The following is a 20,112-nucleotide window of genomic DNA, read 5'->3' on the forward strand; positions in this document are numbered from 1 at the left end:
TGCTGTCTGCCTAGAGGAGGACCTGGCTGGCCAGGTAGGTAGGGTCCTTACTCTGAAATGCCACAAATGCTCCCCAGAGCAGTTTGGGTTCAGGAAGACTGGGGCTGGAAAGAATGGGAGAATAGGAAAAAAACCCCAAATGAAATTAAAGAATTAAAGAAATTAAAGAAAGCAACAGCTGCTCCTCATCCTTCCACTATTATTGCAGACATAAAACAAATATTTAAATATTACATAAATTATAGAAATTAAAAATCTTCCCCAATTCTGTCCTCAGAGACAATGGCCATTAATACTTTGATTTGTGCTTTTTTACAGATTAAAAGTTTTTTTCTATGTTTATTCATTATGTGTGTGTGTGTGTGTGTGTGTGTGTGTGTGTATTCCTACCAAGGTACATGTGTGAAGGCCAGAGCACAGCTTTGTGGGAGTCAGTTTCTCCTGCTTGCGTGTTCTGGGATCAAACCTAGGTTGTCAGACTCCACAACACCTTCCAGATATTTGCATAGTAAGCTGGCATCTGGCCATTGCCCTGCTCATCTCCGTCCACGGGTAGACAGGTTGATTCCCTCATTCTTCAGCCATCTTTCCACACCAGGATGACCTCATTCTTCTCAGTGGCTGCGCGGACTTGCTGAATGGGTTTTCTGTCAGTTTTCTAAGCAGCGTAACAGAAGGTGGGTTCATGCAACTACCGCCTGTTTGTCCTCTGTGCTGTGGGTTAGCCTTTTGTTCTGAGCTCAACTGCTCATGCCTAAGCTCACTAACATGGTGACAATCCACTGAGGACTCAGGGTCCAGGAGAGTGTGGCTCACGTTTGGAGTGGCTGACCAGCTCTTCCCTGATAGGGTTCTCACTGTGAAGGAGACTAGTAGTCTTTCAGTTCAAACTAGAATCTGTAAGCACCAGTGAGGTCTGAGCTCTGAATTCTCCCAACACAAAGTCCATCTACTGCTGGAAAAGGCAAGGCGCCATTCTCGGGTGGGGGAGAGACTGCTTCTTGGTGACAGGATTGGCCAGGCCACATCCAGGGCTTGTGTGCCCAAGGATGGATGCACAATCCTTGCCTGCACTCAGGGGTCGGAGCATAGACCAGGGAATAGACCCCACAGACCTTTGGAAAACAGAACAGTCCCCTTTTCCGCCCAGGTCACTATTCATGGGAAGGTCAACTAGGGTCGTTGGTAAGAAGTTCCTGTGCTGCTTCCAGGCAGTTTTGGGTAGATTTGGTGTGCCGCATGCGGGGCGGGGTGGTGGTGAGCAGCTTGTGCAGCAGGGTGCTAGGCTTTGGAATAGAGTCTGCTGCCATCAGACTCTTAGAGCTGCCCCCTCCCATCCTGTTTGCCCTTTGAAAGTAGCCAAGACCTTGGCTACTAGATACTGGCTGCTGTTTTTTAATGTTTCTTTAAAAACTGTCATTCTGGGTGACAAGCCTTTAACAAAGCCAGATGGGCACTCTGGGTCCAGGTCTGCTGGGATTTCACTCATTCCTTTGTCTAACCCATCCATCATAGACCCCAGGCTTCCTCTTCATCCAGTAACCCCAGCGTGGAAGAAGTTGACCTGGTCTGTGTGACGCCCCAGATTTGACACTCCCGAAATTCTCAGGCGGCTCACAGTGGACTTGACATTTTGACTTCCCACAAGGTGTTCGCTTTTATAGTTTTCTCATTCCTTGCTTCGGTAGCGCTTCTCTCCCTATGAAATGTTGACAGTGGCTGGAAGGCTGGAGGAAGCAGGGAAGAGTCAACAGCTCTCAGGGAGCGGGGCTGTGCTGGCCGAGCTCCGCCTGGTTCTGGGGGCCTGGCTGTAGGGATGTTTATCAAACTCGCCTTTCCCTGGCTGGCCCCTGGTGGAACCCACTCCGAGATCCCCTCTTCCTGCTGGCCGATGTGCTTTCTGCAAGGAAGAACAAAGGCGAAGTGGGCCTTAGCGTTCGGTTTTATTTTCTCCTTGCTCTCTGGCAGCATCTTTTGGAAAAGAAATGTTTTGCAGCCAAGTGGTTCACTGTGAAAGCATTCTGCACCCCAGGCATAAACTCTTGGCAGCCCTAATAGAGCTCATCAAGGGGACTTGGTGACGACTGTAATCCAGGAGGGAATGTGGCCTAGGGCACCTGTGTGAGTGAGGGACACAGCATCATGCTTCTGGGATGGCCCTGATGGCACCAGACCAGTGTTGTGGCTCCACACTTCCCAGCGCTAAGTGCTGATGGGCAGTGTAAAGCTGGTGGTGCAGTCCTCTGAGCAGTCTGACCATAAACCTCAACCACACTTTGGCCAAGCGTTTGGAAAAGCTGGATGGAGGTCCTCAGCCTGTTATGTTGGGTGTTTGCTAGTTGGAAGCAAATGGGAGGTCAGCTTCTCTTACGAAAAGATCCAGGAGGCTCTCTCTGATACCTCACTCCTTTGATTGCACCCATATACCCCCATTACTGGTTCCTCACGACTGTGAGGAGAGATCAAGCTTCAATATGCTCCAGGGTCACAGTATCCAGGAAGCAGCAGATAATTTAGGACTGAGAATCTCCTGGCCTGGGTACTCTGAGCACAAAGAGAGCTGCAGTTAGGTGCAGGATTAGGATTTGGTGAGTATCACCCGTTTCTGCTTGTGGCTATCAGCTATCTGTTTTATCTAGATCTCTGGTTTCCTGCCACAATGGCCCCATAGCGCTCTGTGGTACCCAGGGGTAGGCTATAATGACAGCTGGCCAAGTAGGGCAGGTATTGCTGCAGATGCAGCCTGAGCCCTCTGTATACAAATCAAAGGAGAGCCCTACCTTGGCAGAGCTGGAATTCTCAGTTACACTGAATTGGGGGTGACGAACAGAGGTACCCACTTTCTCCCTCCACCCCATCTCCTATTTACTGACTTACCGAGTCAGAGCTCATTGTAAAACTGCACATCCTATACAGTAAAGGATCATCCTTGCCCGAGGATGCTCACTGGACTTGAGCCCTGGGGACCATTTTTTAAGGAGCTAGTCATAGGTAGCACCTCTGGAATATGGATGTGGCTGAGAGGGAGTTAAGAAATGGGGAGGCATCATGCCCAGGGCTGGGTGAACTTGTGGGTGCCCCACACCTGCTCTCGATGGGAACACTGTCGTCTGGGACGGTCACGTGGGATGGGCTCTCTTGAGAAGCCCACATCCTGCCATGCCCAAAGAACCCTGTGCATGTGCTGGGGCTGGTGGAGTCATCTATACTGTTTTCTCCCCAGCGAATTCTTTCGGACTTACTGGCTTTAGGATGCAGATATTAATCGCAGGACACGCGCATCAAGAGAAGCAGTCACAGAATAGCCCTCAGTCCTGAGGGCCTGGCTTGTAGTTGATTTCAGCTGGCCCTGGTGGTGCTGTGCCCATCAGCAGAGGTGGGGACCCACCTCTGTCTGTATGACTGGGAGGAGGAGTAGTGACCCTAGTCAGGGAAGAGGAGGATGGTGAGTGGGCTGCAGGGTCCAGGTGCTCCCTGGACTAGTGTGTTGAGCCTGACTCTGGCTCTTTGCTAGAAGAAGGAAGGAGATCGGGAAAGCAGGGTTGTTAGCTTACCGTGAAAGCCTTGGTGTATGTCAGAGAAGTGGGGGAGGGAGTCAGCTGCAGAAGGTAAACCTGCCTCTGGGCTGTCTGACACCACCCCTGGTCCAGCTAACAGTCTAGCAGGTCTTCAGCACAAGAGCCACAGCCATGGAAGACCTTATCAAGTGTGGTGAAGATAGGAAGAGAATAGTTTCAAGTATAGAAAGAAACACAACGGGGCCAGCATGGTCGGAAGGGCTTAGAAGACCTACTTGCCTCTAACCTGGGGAACTGCCTAGATTCTGCCATTTGGTGTGTGGCCTTTGGAAGCTCCTTGGTGAGGCAGTCTGTGTCAGTGGTGGCAGTGGCATGGCCGGGCATTTTGGGATGAGGTCTTCAGGGAGGGTCAAGCCAACCACACACACATCTGGCTCCTTCCCTGTCTTGCCTCCAAGGGAAGTAGTTCCCCAGTCTGTTCCTCTTGCAGATATCAGAGACCAATTAAGAAACATTCCCTGGCCTTTCTGAGGCTGAAATGCAGTTTTAAAGAATCCCTTCAGAAGGTGCTGTTTTGTAGTAGTGGTACTTTTAAACCAAGTGTCTTTAATACAGTCTTAATTCATGCCAGGACCCAAAGCCTTGCTGCTACTACATTCTAAACCCAGTGGGGTGGGCTGCTCTGTGGCCTCTGGCCAAACAGAGTTAACATTAGCCTCAGTACTGACACAGCCTCTACTGCCTTTCTCTGCTGGTGGGGCACACACACGCACACAGGCACCCCCATACACACAAATGAGTGGCAATAATAACAATTTTAGTGTTGGGGATCAAACCTACGGCTTTAAACATGCTAAACATTTATTCTACTGAGCCAGACTCCCAGCCCTCTATATTTTCATTTTAATAGATCCTAGTAATTTATGGGATGCAGCATGATGTCCCCAAACACACATATAGGGTGCAGTGGTCAGGTCAGGTCAGGATAATACCTTATACATTTATCATTTGCTTGTATAGAGAACATTCAATATCTCTTCAGTTGTGAGGTGCAGTCACACTTGGGGGGCAGAGGCAGATGGATCTCTGAATTCAAGGCCATTGTGGATTGCAAAGTTCTAGCACAGCCAGGGCTGCATAGTGTCTTAGACAACAGCAATAACAAGAAAACGTCCCAACAGTTATCTTGAAACTCTTGCTTGTTTGTGCCCCAGAGACCCTCCTATGTCCTACGACGTCCCAGCTGTACCCTGTGCCTCCTAACCCTTCTTTGGCTCTCCCTCGCCACTCCCATCTTCTCCCAGGCTCTGGTGACCTAGGTTCTGTGACTCTCTGGGCTTTAACTTTTAGCTTCTACAGATAAATGAATGTACGAGAGGCGTGTCTGCTGTGTCCCCAGCTCACTCCCAGTGCACATGGACGAGCAGAGACTGGGGTTCTCCTCAGCGGAGCTTTGCCTGTTTTTGTGTGGCTTGGCGCCGGATGGACAATTACATGTTTTCCATCTTTTGACGCTGGGGACAGAACCTGGCTGTGTGCATGCTTAGCACACACACCAGCACTGAGCTATATAGCCCAGACTCTGTTTACTTTAATTTTTAAAATTGAGCCACAGTTGTTTATAAAACAAGTTGTCTTATAGGACAAGGCTGGTCTGAACTCATGCTCTCTCTGCCTGGGATTCCTGAGTGCTGGGAATGCAGGCGCATGCTACCATAATCGACTTTCTCTTCTATTTTTTGAATGAATGAGTGCTGCACATATATCTAAAAAGAAACGCAACCCTGATCTCATCTATTGGTCCAGGACTGAGTGCTAGCTGGCTGTGTTAAGCCATCCATCCTCAGTCTCGTGGTTTAAACTGGCTCTGGGGAGGAGACCCGGGTCAGGAGCTCCTTCTAAAGGTACTGAAGCCTGAGGGCACAGTGTCTTCCCCAAAGGCTCCGGAGAGGATGCTGGGGGAAAAGGGAGATGCTGCTTGGAGGTCTCACATCTGGGGAAATGGAGGTTGGTTCTCCTGGGTTCTGGGCAGTTGGACAGAGGAGCTGGGAGACAAACTTTCTTGATCCTTATCTGTGTTTGGTCTCCTGTGTCATTCCCCCTCCTCATCCAGACGGTTCTCTTCCTTTCCTTCCTCAGCAGTGTACACTATCCTGCCCCCTGCCCCCGCTCGTGGTGAGTAAGGAAGGCTTGCAGGGTGGTGACCTCTCTGATCTGTGGACAGTTTTGCAGAACATGTTCCCAAATGACCAAGTCCGTAAGGATTTGAGATAGGCATGTGTGGGGTTATTTTGGGGTTGGTGGGTCAGGCTGAGATCTCTCTGGCATGCCTGGCCTCTGGCCTCTCAGAATTGACCAGAATGGAAGGCTGATAAAAATCAAGGATCCAGGAATAGCCGAGAATTTGCTTAACCTCCGGGAAGAGGTGCCATTGCCCTACCCAGAGTCCACAAAGGAAGTGGGGCCCCAGGGAGGGTGGGATGGGGAAAATGAAAGTTCCAGAGGCTTCTGCTTCCCCTTCCTCCCTGAGCCTGCCTGGTTAAGGGGGTGGTGAGTACAGCAAGGGGCTCAAGGCCAATCTGATAAGGAGCAGGACTCAGGGACCAGAGGAATGTTGTTCCCCCCTTCCATCCCTCCCTGGGGAGTTGCCTGGTAACAGCCATTGGCTGTGCCAGCGGCGGTTCAGATTCTGTCTCTCTGTGTCCCACTGTTTCTCGGTCCTTTTCAAATGGAGGGTTGACTGGCAGCAGCTCTGCCCTCAGATCTTCAAGGGCCCTCACTTCTTGCCTCCCCTGGAACCCATGGGTGAGTATGGAGCACCCTCTCTGTGATGCTGGGTACCTTGTAGCCCCCCTCTGCCTGCTTTGTATTTGTGACAAGATCTCACGATGTAACCCAGGTTGGTCCCTAGTTCATGTTCCCTCTGCCTCAGCCCTTAAGGGCCAGATGACACTGGATGACAGACATGAACCTGTCTGTTGGGAGCCGGAGTGGACAAGCACACGAGGACACAGGAGGTCAACTAAAGCAGTTCAGGATGCCAGAGCAGAACAGCCCAGGAGCCTCATTTGCTTAGTCTTAGGTGTGTGTGTGTGTGTGTGTGTGTGTGTGTGTGTGTGTGTGTGTGGTACTGGGGATCAAAATCAGACCTCTATCATGAAGCTGCACGCCTAGGCCTTATTTATTTTTATAGTTTTCATTATGTAGCCCATGATGGTTTTTAACTTAAAATCTCCCAGACTCAGTTTCCAGAATTTTAGGACTACTAGCATGTACCACCACGCCTGGCTAGCCTTAGATTTCTTCCATCTATAAAGTAAGGGGCGGTGATGCTTGGGTGCTTTTTGGCTTAAGAGTTAACCTTGCTCCAGGGGTGGCAAGGGGAAGGACCTTATATGGGTAGGATGTTTGTGTCGTGTCTCTGTTGCACCATGGGTTCATCTCATCTAGCCTGACCCCGTGGTGACTCAGCAGTCTGAGGGTTCAAAGGCCACATCAGTGTCTCAGAATTCTCTTCTCTTCTCTGGACTCTTCTGCTTGTGAGCACTGTGCTAGTAAATCCAGCAGTTGTCTTTAGCTACTGCCCATCTCCACTTCTTTCTCATTTCTTCTGGAACTCCGGTGACATGGCTGTTAGCCTGTGACACTGTCCATAGTTTGCTGATGTCCGGTGACATGGCTGTTAGATGTGACACTGTCTGTAGGTTGCTGATGTGTTGACTCTCCTCAGTCCTTTCTATGCTTGTCTTTGGACAGTTTCTGTCATTAGGTTCTTCTTTTGCAGTCTGATATGACTAAATCCCCTTTGGCATATTTCTCACCTCGGACACCGTTGTCTCCAACTCTAGACACTCATACGAGTCTTTCATATGTGTCCTCTGTCATATTTCCCTTCTGTTGTGAACATACCTGTAAAACCTGTTTGGCATCCCCTTGCCTACGAATCTTACTGTCTCTCATTGTACCCATTGATCTGTCCACTTCTTTTGTGCCTGCTAAATGTTGCTTGAATGCCAGTTAGCGGGAGCTTAATATTGACAGATGTGGGGTTTTGTTATAGTTCTTTAAATAGGGTTGAACCTTATTCCGGCATGCATTTAAATGACTTGGGATCAGTTTCATACATTTAAGGTTTGCTTTTAAGCTTCTTAAAGGGTAGATCTAAAGCAGTCCGTAGTCAGGGGCTAATTTAGCCTCACCATTTGGGCAACACCCTTCCAAGGCCTCTACCGAATGCCCTGTGCATGAGGTCTCTCCGGATGTGTGCACTCCACCCGTGGTTTGGGCCCTGCTGTGCTTCTTTTTCCAGTATTTAGAATCTCACCCTGGCAATGTGGGGATCAGCTGGACTCTCCAGGGGGCTCCTCCACAGGTTTCTGCTCTCTTTCCCTTTAGTCCCCCTTTCTCTGGTATTTTGCCCTAAAAGTGCTACCTGTGTGAACTCTAGTTTTTGGGGAGACAAGCACACTTCACTTGGAGTCCCCTTAAAGCATCCATTTTGGAGGTGCTGCCAAGGCTGTCAGCTCATGGTCTTAGAATCCACCTCCTTTGTTTCCCTCCTCAGGAATCTCAGTCCTGTGCTGCCCCTGGTCCAGTGTCAGAGGCAGCTTCATGCTTGTTTAGTGTTTTCATTGTACTTCATCATGACTGGAGCCCTGCATAGTTGTAAAACTCTCTTGGCCTCAGCTGTCCCTGGAGCCACCTTCCCCACTGGGGTGGGTATCTTCAGTAAGAAATCTCATAAAAAGCCATTAACAGGATGTTGTTCTCCCTACAGTTTTATCTGGTTTTGCATCTATCTCTCCAAGGTGGCTGTCCCCTACAAAGACAATAAGGCAGTTTCAGTACTTAGCATATAGTGAATACTAATGTTCGCTGAATGAGTAACAGAATAAATGGAAGAAAATTTAAGCTACCAGTAACATTTGGTAGCTAAGGAGATTTTTGGTGTTGTTTGCTGTTGCTTTGTTTTTGTTGGGTTGGAGCCCAGGGCCTTGTGTACACTAGCCAAATGCTGTACCAGTAAGCCACACCCCCGCACATTAAGAACACCACTGGTTGGGTGCCGTGCCTGGTTTATAAGAGTTGAGACTATGTCTAAATTTACTGGGTATGTCTTTTTCTTTTTTCTTTTGAAACAGTTTTTTTCTGTAGCTGAGGTTGGTCTAGAATTTACTATGTAGCTAAGGTTGGCTTTGATCTCTTGATCCTCCTGACTTAGCCTTCCAAGTTTTACAGGTGTGTATCACCTACAGGATTTATAGGATTCTAGGTGTGCACCACCATACACAGCTCAGCATTGGGTTTCTCAGTTCTGCTTGGGACACTGGCGAATCTGAATTACATCCAGAGGAGGTTGATGAGGAGGCTGGAAACGATGTGGCATGGGAATTGGGGGAGAGACTTTGGAACATTCACTTTGTCTGAAGATTATTGTTATGAAATGTGACGGAGCAGGGTGTATAACTTACGGTCTTCATTGTGTGTGTGGGGCGGAATGAGAGCCTAGCCTACAGATACAGGTGAGGGGTTCCGGGGACTGGGATTGGGGCCATGGCCAGGACAAGCTTTCCCACACTTAACACTGCCGAGCAGAGGAAGGGGCACCTTGGAAGGTGGTGAGCTTTTGGGATTTAAGGAAAATTCCGTGTCTGCTGGTGAGAGATGTTGTGTTTGGGATGTGGCATTGTATGAAGTAATCTCTTAAATACCATGTATTCAATTCTAAATCTTACAACTTAATTAGGGCCCTGTGATTCCTATCTACCTTTCAGTGTTTCCTCCCCAGTCTGTACATACACACATCACATATGCACACACACACACACACACACATCACATATGCACACACACACACACACACACACACACACACACACACACACACACACACACACAGTGGGTTCCTTACTTCTGCATGTCAACTGTAACCATGCTACATCCTTGCCTAAGTGGGCTTTTTTTCCCAGGGGCCTTCAGACTGGCAGCTACCACCCCCAGCTGCCATCTGCTCTTGTCCTTAGCATTCTGACTGCCCTCTTGTCAGCAGCTTGTCACGTTGTCTCCTTATTTGGACATGTAACATCTTTGAGGTAGAGATGACTGACGGGCTCATCACTTTCCCACCATGTGGCCTGGGAGCTCCATGAATCCTGCGTGTCCGGCAGGCTGTAGTGGCTCTGGTCTCAGGAGCCTCACTCAGGGTGGATGCTGCTGCCCTTGATCTGCCTATGTGGGTCTCCTGGATCTTCCTTGGGGGCCTCAAGGACTGGAAGCTGTCATGGAGTTGTCCCTGACAGGTCTAGGGCAGTGTATTTGTCCACTGTGGGCTCAGGGACTGGTTGTCCTGCGGTGTCTGAGAGGCCCTTCAAGCTCCTGCCCTTTCCCATTGCTGAGATGACTGTGAGGAGGTCGAGCCATCTTCCACACCAGGAAGGGTGCTGACTCTGTAGCTCCTGGCTGGAGAGAGATGGGAGAGAGAGAGGCCAGTTCTGGAGGAATCAGAAGCCAAAGAACTTCCTGGGGTAGGACCAGTCTTAGAGTGTCTCAAGCCCTTGTTCAGCCTTCCCGCTCATGGAACTTTTGGGGTAACTTCTCAGCCTCACCCATTAGCTAGGAAAATACATGGCACCTGCCTGGGTTCTTGTCCTTCCCTGTTTCTCTAGTGGTTGATGGGACCCCAGGTGAGTCAGCTGGGTGGGCTGTGGAGCAGGGGCTTTGGAGAAAGCAAGATTGAAGTGAGAAAGTTGGTCAGATGGCTGAGTGCCTGGAAGTATCACGGGGCCCTAGACTCTTGCTAGCCATTCCTCCTGGCTTTCTGCTTCCTCTTCTGTCCTCTTTCCCAGCCGGTCATGGTGGATGTCTAGCAGAGGAATACTCTTGACCCAGGGACTCAGCACTGTGTGCTCCCCTTAGCTACAGCCACCAGACAAGCTTGTCGTGAGTAATGTAGTTTCTTTCTCTACAAAATGGCAAGAAGGAGCAGAGGGCACCTTCATGGACCTTCCTGCAGTAATTCTGCAGGTTGCTGATTTCCCAGAGAAGCCTATGCTATCCCGAAGACTATGGACTTGTGCTTTCCTCAGTCAACTGCCAAACCCTCTACCAACCACCGTCCCCCTCCTCATGAAGGAAGAAGGCCATGGTATTTGAGGGATGGGTGTTCCAAGAGGGTGGGGCAAATGCATATAAGCTCCAAATGTCAGTGCCCCTTGGAAGGGAGCACTGGGGAGGAGGGGCATTGCTCTTCCTTGCTGTATGCCCTGTATTTACAGGGGCCTCTGATGGAAGGGTCATGTAGAAGGATAGAAGCTACGGGACCCATGGCGACTGCCTGATGCTTCTGCCTGACTCTGCTTTCTTTCTTCCAGAATTCTGTTCTGTCTACTCTGCCTACCTAATTTTCTGTCCTATTAAAGGGCCAAGGCAGTTTCTTTATTAACCAATGAAAGTAACACATAGACAGATGACCCTCCTCCATCAGGGTCACACAGCAGGTACCATTGACTGGGTGAGTGGAGTCCAGGGAAGATGGGCCTAGCATCAGGTGGCAACCTTTGTACTCTAGTCCCTTCAGCAGTGGCGCAGTGTGGCCAAGGCCACATCCTGCTGGTGGGGTGGGCCTACCTTAGAACCTGAGCATTCTGCTTCCTGCTTCCAACTTGTTCCATCATGGGTTGTCATTCAAGACAGTGATACAAATGACATCATCATTACAGTCAGTATTGACAGAGTGCATTCTCTCACAATCTCCAGGGCTTTGGCAGCAGTGGCTACTTCCCATCTTCTCTTTCTCTGTTCCTCTCTCTCTCTCTCTCTCTCTCTCTCTCTCTCTCTCTCTCTGTCTCTCTGTCTCTCTGTCTCTCTGTCTCTCTCTCTCTCTCTCTCTCTCTCTCTCTCTCTCTCTCTCTCTCTCTCTCTCTCTCTCTCTCTCTCTCCCTCTCCCTCTGTCTCTCCCTCTGTCTCTCCCTCCACCCTTCTCCCTTCCTCCCTCCCTCTCTCCCTCCCTCCCTCCCTCCCTCCCTCCCTCCCTCCCTCCCTCCCTCCCTCCCTCCCTCCCTCCCTCCTTCCCTCTCTCCCTTGTCTTTTTGTGGCACTGAGAATGGAACCCAGGGTCTCTTGCCTGCAAAGCAAGCTCTTTGCCCTCCGAGCCACACCCCTAGCTCCTTATCCTACTTCTTTTCTTTGTTTGGTCTGAGTCAGCATCTCACTGTGTAACCCAGGCTGCCTTAGAGCCTGCGGTGGTCCTTCTGCTTCAACCTCCAGGCCAGGCTCCCGCAGCTGCCTTCTTAAAATGCCTTTTCTGAAAGGAGTTTTCCTGAACTTGTTTTTCATTCCCCTTGGCTGACTCCACCAGTTCCATTGTATCTGATCCAGAACATGCTTGCCCTTGATGCGACAGTAATGAAAATGCAATTGCCTCTCTGGGTCTATGTGCTCGTTCCCGGGCTTCTCTGGGGACATTCAAGTCCAAGGATGCTCCGGCTCCTGTGTAAACTGGTGGTATCTGCATACAATCTACTCGTTTTTCCTCATCGGTTTGGAATTGCCCCACGGTTACTTATGACTTGAACTCTTCCCCAGCAAATGTCTGAACCCTTTGCAGACCAAAGTGCTTTTCTCCTAGGAGAAAGCTGTGGTCCTTGAGGCTGGATTACAAATTGTGTTATGATACTCAACACAGTGCAAGTGTCTTAGCGCTGTATTGTAGAGCCACTGATGACGAGAAGGAAGTCAGAACATGCTCGACACAGAAACGTTTTTATTCCCCAGCACTTTTGGTCTCTAGTTGGTGGGGAGCCTTAGAAGCGGAGGGAGGCTGCTCACTCATAATTTTTGTCACTGTATCCATGGTAGTTGTTGTGTGCATGCTAATAATTTTATTCGAGTTTTTATTCACTTAGCTGTCTTCTCTGCTTGGTTATCGCTGTGAGATGCTCACTAAACTCTCTTTTTGACATTTATGGCATGCAGGCAGGAGATCTGAGGTCTTGGGCGTTCAGGAGTGAATTGGATGTAATATACTAGATTCCTGGTGGCAGGGACTGTGTGGTTGTGGATCTCTCAGTGGTTTCCTCTTAGCACCCAGGGCTCCCAGTGAGGGGGCTGAAGCTGGGCCTTGGGATGATGCTGAGCAATCATTCCAGAGCCTTCCATTTCTGTAGGGTTCCTTACAGTGCCAAGCCCCACCTCATCATCGTCACCTCTTGATAGTGACCTTGAGGTATGACTAGATGTAGACTGTTTCTGTCTCAGAGCACCGTGGACTCTCATGACCACAACTAGCTCGTGAACAGCGGCTTAGGATGTGCTTGCCGTTCTCACCTTTGCTTGATTGCACTAGATGTCTTGCATCTCATTTATTCCAGAGGACTGAGGGCCTCTCCTGGGTCGGTCGCTGTTCTAGACTCCAGAGATACAGGGGTGCAGCAAAGCCCTGCCCTCACAAGCTTATATTTTGGTGGCGGAGACAGACTGTAAGAGCAGAAATTCACAGTGTCTTGTATGGTGACAGATGCCATGGAGCAAGGGTATACTCAGGGAGTACAGAAGACCTCCTTCAAAAGGGGCCCTTAAAGGGGAGTTGGAAGAAAAGAATTTGAACCCTGTGGATAATGGGGGAGAGGGATACACCTTAGGGCAGAGGAGGTCAGTAGGTATAAAGGCCTGGAGGCGCCAGCCCTTGGGACTGTTAACAGTCACCAGGCTGGGATCATAGGACTGTGAACGCCATTCTAAAAGCTATAGTTGTTTGAGACAGGGATTACTGAGTAGCACCGAGTAGCACTGGCTAGCTCTCTGCTGCCTTTGTCTCCTTGAGTGCTGGGATTAAAGGCGTATACCACCACACCCATCCAGAAGGCTGTAGCTTTTCTGGTGGGAGAGAGGAGCCACTGGGGGAATCTGGATCCAGGAGTGACAGCTGCCTTGAGTTTGTGGCTGTGGTGCCTTAGGGACTGTTCTTTCTCAGGCTCTTAGAGTGCCGGGCCCTCCTATTCCTGGCCACTTGCTCTCCATTTTGCGAAGGAGGAGGCTGAGGTGGCTAAGGACACAAAGGTGCAGGTCAGTCTGAGCTTGTGCTCTAGGACAGAGGGAGCCCTTGTTGGGGACCACAGGTCAGGCTGACTCTCTGCCTGCCCTGGGCTACTCTAGCTACCCCAGGACCAGGGCAGCCCCTCCCCTCACTCCCCTTTGGTGGAAGGAAAGGCAGATGGGTTCCAGATGGGGGAGGCTGCTTGGGAAGGGGAACTTGTGCCCGTCTGCAGTTCCCCCCTCCCCCTAAATCTTTGTGTTTGACTCCACAGACCCGCCCTGCTGTTTAGAGACCTGGGCTTTCTGCTCCTGTCTAGGGCTGGCCTTGAGCTCCTGCCCCAGGCAGGGGAGTGGAGATCACTGCCTTTCCCTCCCCATGGAAGGGACCTCCCTCTGTTCCTAGTGAAGTTGGTCCCTAAACAGCCACAGTTTACCATCTTTTGGTTTTTGAGGCCCTCAGATCACAGACTGTCTCTCTGTAATCCTTGACTTTATCTCCTCCTCCCCCCCCCTCCCCCGCCCCAGGAAGCTAGGAGAGTCGCCCCTGCCCCTGTTTTAAAGAAAGCGATCCAGGGTGGAAAAATGGAGGTCAGAGAGTGAGATTGAGGGAGGAGCCAGAGAGGTAGCTTAGTCTAGTTCTGGGGAGCTGTTCCTGAGTGGGGTACGGGGGGGGGGAGCTGGGGGTAGGTGGGGTGGGATTGGCTCTCTAGATACGGGGTGTATTGCTCTTACATTGACCATACACATTGGTGTCTGAATTAGCTGTTTTGAGGGAGACTGGACCCGATTGTGTCTTACACGTGTATGCTGGTTTGTGCACTCACACATGCCCTCACTAGCTTCCACCTTGACTCCATAGACACACTCATCCATGGCACACCACTCACTTTTACAGTGTGTGTGTGTGTGTGTGTGTGTGTGTGTGTGTGTCTCACCCGTGTACACACCATTCCAGGCCCAAAGAGAGGTGTTTGGGTGCACATTTCCGGTTGGCAGTAGTGGCTTCCCATGGGCTGTTTAGGCTTGAGAGTTTCTGACAGTGGTAGGGGCTCCACTATCCTGGATTTCACCTTGTGACTCGGTTTACCCATATTTGTGTACAAAGAAGAGAACCTGGGGAGATGGGGTACACAGTAGGTACTGCAGTGCACTGCTTAGACTATAGAAGTTGAATGCCAGCTTATGTCCTTACCAGGAGCAATGAAGGGGACTGGTGGGGGAAGGGAGAACATCTCGCTGTGGCCCCTGCCACACAAGGCCAGGCCTGGCTTCTGCAGCTGGAGCTGGGGTGGCCCCTAAGCCACTTGGTGTTGCTTTGCAAGGTGGAAGTGACAGTTACCACCGAGGGAGAGACTGTTTCTTGGTTGCCCACATCCCTCAGACTCCCAGCCACAGAGAGAGACTTTGCTTCTCATTCAGAAACCCACCTGACAAGATGGCACAGCAGGTAAAAGCCATGAGGCCCCAAGAACCAAGTTCAGTCCCTGGAACCCAAATGATGGAAGGAAGGAGCCAACTCCCACAAGCGTTGTTGTCTGCTGTACACGCAAATCCACACACACTAAAATACGAAAACAAAAATCCCAACAACCTCGCCGGCACCACTGCCAACAGTCACAGAATCTTCACAGTCTTCACGCAGCTGCCGACGTCCAATTAGACTTGTGACTGCGCAGTGGCTGTGGGGGAGGGGAGGCAGGTGCTGTCTACCAAGCTGCCTCCATAAATTTGGAGAGTGGTGCAGGGCTGTTACTCATCCTTGACTGTGTCTCCTGATTGAGAAATCCAGCAAGCAAAACCCAAGGGTAGCCAGACAGGGCTGCAAGGGGTCAGAGGTAGCCTGACACGCTTGTCACCAGACAGGGCTGCAAGGGGTAGGGGTAGCCTGACACGCTTGTCAGAGCTCAGCCTATATTTGTCATCCTTCTCCGTTTCTGCTCTGGCACCCTTACAAGTCTTAAAGCTCTAGCCTTCTCATGGGTGGGAGAGAGGGACCAAGTACAGGACCTTCTGCCCCAGCCTGTTCCAGGTGCCTTTTCCCCAGGCTTCTGTCTCCTGTGAGGTCTGGCTTAACCTTTCTGTAGGGCAGTGGCTTCATGGTGGCCTATGTCCCGCGCTGTTTCTGGGCCGCTCCAAGAATTTCCCATCACACTCAGAGCCGGTCTTTTGCCTCAGTGTCCCCATGTATCCTACTTAGAGGTGGTATCTTCTTTCCCTTTTTCGTTCTTTGAGACAGGGTCTCACACTGTAGCCCAGACTGGCTTTCAGGTAGTCCTGCCTCAGCTTCCCAAGCGCTGAGACAGCAGATGTGAGTCACAATGCCTAGCCTGGTTATATTTCCTTTATCGCATTATTCCAGAAAAGATAATTGAAGTGACCCCAAGCAGGGAGACAGGGAGATGGCTCAGTTGCTTGAGTGCTTGTCCTGTAAACTTGAAGATCTGAGTTTTTACCTAGCACCCAGGTAAAATCCAATTGTGGCAGCACACGTCTGTAAGCCCATTGCTGGGGAGGTAGAGATTGTCAGGCTGGCAAGTTTTGGGTTCAGAGAGAGACCCTGCCTCAAAATAAATAAATAAATAAATAAATAAAGGAAAATGATTGAGGAAGACACCCATGGTGACCCCTGGCTTACACAGACACACACACACACACACACACACACACACACACGCACACACGCACGCGCGCGCACACACAGAGTGACTCCCCCACCCCAGCTTGAACTTGGGGTAATAGTACTACTTGAACATGGCTTTGTTCATTCCTGCCTTGGTCTCAGGTGTCAATCAGAACTCTTGTCTGTGGTCAGCAGATTGATGGATGGTACTGAGACCCTGAGCCTCTGCACCCGTTCCTGCTGCCCATGGCCCCACTGCCTGTCTCCTTTGCTTATCCTTGAGGACTCAGTTTAGATGTTTTTTTTTCTGTTAACTGAAAATCCCTGCATCCTCCTTTTCCGGGTAGCCCTGAGTTCCTATGCCCACTGAATTCTGCATTATAGGCTGTGGTCAGGGAGGAGTATAAGGTACTGTTTCTGCTGTGGAGTTTGCCGAGCAGAGAGTAAGTGATCTGTCTGCCATTTCTATCACTAGGGACAGATGTGCTCAGGGTGATGTAATATGTCATGTAGTAGGTGCTCTTGTTAATGGTGTGGAATGTGCAGATCTGAACTAGCTAGTCATTCTGCATGTATAACATAGCTTAGTATATGCTGGAAGCTGGTGTGTATATGCATGTGTGTGTGTATGTGTGTATATGCAAAGCATTGCCTAATTTTCCTTTAAATCCCAGGGGTCCTGTCAGAAAGTTTAGTGTGTTATGCCTTTCATCCTTTGTAGGTTGCTTGGCTTCTCTCTCTGGAGTCTGATGTTTTGTGAAATACCACCGTGGGCATGCTTTATGTGGGTCAGCTCTCACCCAGTGTGCCAGGCATTCGAGAGTCTCTTAGTTGTGAAACCTACATTATTCAGTTCAGGGACATTTTCTTGTATTACTTCATTGATGGTTTCCTTTCTCTCTCTCTCCTTCTCTCCCTCTCTCTCTTTTAATTTGGACAGTAAATCTCCTAGATTGTTCAATTAAAAAATTATTTCTATTCCCCTCCTTTTGTGTGTGTGTGTGTGTGTGTGTGTGTGTGTGAGAGAGAGAGAGAGAGAGAGAGAGAGAGAGAGAGAGAGAGTACCTTGTGTGACACAGGCTTTCCTGTTTGCTGGAGTTTGCGCCAGGTCGGCGGTCATACATTTGGTGGTGTTTTGGTCTCTACCTCTCATCTGGCTATAGGAGTGCTGCTATCACAAGGCTGTGTTGTGTGCCGATTTATGTGGGTTTGGGGGATGAACTCAGAGTTCTTTACACACTGGGCCAGCTCCTCTGGCTTCATGGAAATCTGGGGTTTTTTTTTTGCTTTACCTTTCTGCTATTTTGGGGGAGGGCTGCTTGGTATTGAACCCAGGACCTTTGTGAGGAAGGAGAGGACCCTATTGCAGTGCCACACTCCAGCTGCTGCTCTCTCATTTTAATTAGCTTTTGTTGTTTTTGCTTTTAGAGACAGGGTTTCTCTGTGCAGTGTTGGCTGTGTGGAACTTGATTTGTAAACCAGGTTGGCGTCAAACTCATAGAGATCCACCTGCCTCTGCCTTCTAAGGCCTTGAACTCACAGATCCACCTGCCTTTGCCCCCTGAGTGCTGGGATTGAAGGCATGCACAACCGCTGCTTGGCTTAATTAGCATATTTTTAAGTTCCAAGATTATTTTCTGTTTTTTAGAGTTTTTTTTTTTTTTTATAGCACCCTGGGGTCATGGATGCATTATTGCCTCTTCTCTGAGGAATTAGTGATAGTTTAACTTTTGGGAGTAATTATTTATTTTTCCTATTTCCTGTGATGCAAGCGTGTGCATGTGTGCGTGTGTGCATGCGTATTTTCTGTCTTACCTCTCTTCAGAGGCCTAGTGCTCCTTGAGGTGTGCTGGCATTTGAGTGAAGCATTAGCAAGACCACTGGATTCTCGGTCTTTCTCTCCCCCAACCACGGAGTGTGCATCTGTTAGAGTGAGGACCTAGCAGGCTGGAGGAGGGGGAGTGGGGAGAGGGCGGCGGGGGGGGGGGCACAGAGCAGGCAGTGGCATGGCGGTGGGGAGCATGTGGTAGGAGAGAAGGAAATCTCAGGAAGGAGGAAGCAAGCCTGTGGCTACCTGGTGCACATTTTTGGGAGGACACCTGAGGTGCGTACTTACGCTGATGAGGGGAATGCTTTTCTGTGGCTTGTGGTTTCAGAGATTTTGCTCCATGATCAGCCAGCTCCATTTCTTTTGGGACTCTGACAAGATAGCATGTCATGGCAGGGAGCATGTGACAGAACAAAGCTGTCCCTCCTCTCACCAGGGCTGGAAAGCAGAGAGAAGGCAGGTTGCACTAGAATATGTCTTACAATCCCCTCCCCCCAATGCCTTCTGCCTTCCCTCAGGCTTCCCTTGGTACAGCTTGTTTGCCTCTACTAGAGCATGGTCTGGGATCCAAGCCTCCCTGACATGTGGACCTTTGCGGGACATTGCAGATCCAAGCCAGAGCAGTGCAGAGGCACGGGGCAGGCCTTTTTGTAAGGGAAGGACCTGCTTTCCGGGGATCATGAGGCGCTGTGATCATTTGAGCTTCACCTTCCCAGTGCGCGGTTCTCCTTGAAGACAAAAGAGCACCATTTTCTCCGGTGTCCTGCATGATGGCAGAAGGCAAGCCACCCGCACTTGGTTGGGTGATGCATACGTAGTGTCCCAGTGTCCAGAGTTCCATTCTCTCGTTTCTGTCTGGTCACTGGTGCAAGGGTCCCCCGCCACCAGCTCTCAGACCACATTCCTCAGGGAGTTGGAATGGCAGGGGAGGAATGCAGGCTGCCACACAAGCCCTGCCCCCGCCCTGTACTTGAACCCTTCTGAGAGCCAGAGTTCTTTCTCCTCAAAACCTCTGCACATGTAACTCCTTCCGGCTCCCCCATATTCAAAGTCAAGCCCTTTTGTGGAGGAAGTCTTCCTTGAGCCTGGTGCAGGGTGGGTCCCTGTGCTCTGTGCACTCACGGGCCGTAGGTGTCTTCTTGCGTAGTAGCATAGGGTCTCCACTGGTGGTTTTATCAGTGTGGCCCTCGGACCCCTACAGTCTTCACTGCACCTTGGAGACCTGGCCTGTCCTTTCATCCCTCCCCCATCCTCCTGTCTAGCACAGGGGTGGGCAGCTTTGCCTGGAAGGGCCAGCTTATAAATATCTTAGGCTTTGCAGACCATATGGTCCCTGTTGCAATTCTTCAACTCTGCCCTTGTCACACAAGTGTCCACAGACGATACACCAGCGAACGAGCGTGGCTGCCTTCCCTTTATATTTATTTATGGATACTGAAATGTAAATTTCATAAAATTTCCGCATGTCATGAAATACTATTCTGCTGTTGATTTTTTTCAATCTTATAAAATATAAAAACCATTCCCAGCCTGCAGTCTGTACAAAAATTGGCAGTGAGTTAGACTGGGCCCACAGACCGCTGACCCCCAAGGTAGGGCAATGCAATGGCTTATGTTTTCAATACGTGTTTGTTGAATGAGTGACTGACATCTTGGACTCTGGCAAGAGTTGTTGCCTTCCCTTAATGAACTCCATAATCTCTGTCCTTTATCACATTTCCCATAAAGGATTGAAATTAAGAGAGAGAGCCAGCTGGTTCGCTTTATTCGTATGTAATTCTCGTCCATAAAAACTTACCCATCTTAAGTATATAATTCAGTGTTTTTTAGCATATTCTGTTTTGTGATCATCACTCTAACTTTTAGGACATTTTCATTGCCTAGGAAGAAATCCCATTAGCAGGCTCTCCCACCCTTTCCCGGCTTGTTTCCCAGTCCCCGCCCGAGGCAGCACGAGTGCACCTTCTGTCTCTCCACACATGCCTGCTCCGGGTATTTCTTCTAGATGGAGTCATACAGTGTGTGATAGTTCGTGACTGGCTTCTTTAACTTTGTGTCTTGTTTTCAAGTCCGAGCATGTGTCAGAGTTTTATTTCCTTTTTGTGATACTGGGG

At 49.9% G+C, this 20,112-nt stretch overlaps 1 protein-coding gene across 4 annotated transcripts in view; it reads left to right on the forward strand.

Moving 5' to 3' along the window:
• Positions 1–20,112, forward strand: part of Tspan9 (tetraspanin 9) — a 187,265-nt gene that overhangs the window by 11,370 nt on the left and 155,783 nt on the right. The window contains exon 1 of one of the 4 annotated variants that reach the window (XM_038318690.2): positions 8,582–8,628. The exons of the other annotated variants lie outside the window; for them this stretch is intronic. The gene's annotated coding sequence lies outside the window, so the exon portion shown is untranslated. Of the gene's footprint in view, positions 1–8,581; positions 8,629–20,112 lie in introns of those variants that run through there. 4 annotated transcript variants of the gene reach the window in all.

Source organism: Arvicola amphibius, chromosome 2, assembly GCF_903992535.2.
Source record: "Arvicola amphibius chromosome 2, mArvAmp1.2, whole genome shotgun sequence".
In the NCBI taxonomy this organism is placed as follows: Eukaryota; Metazoa; Chordata; class Mammalia; order Rodentia; family Cricetidae; genus Arvicola; species Arvicola amphibius.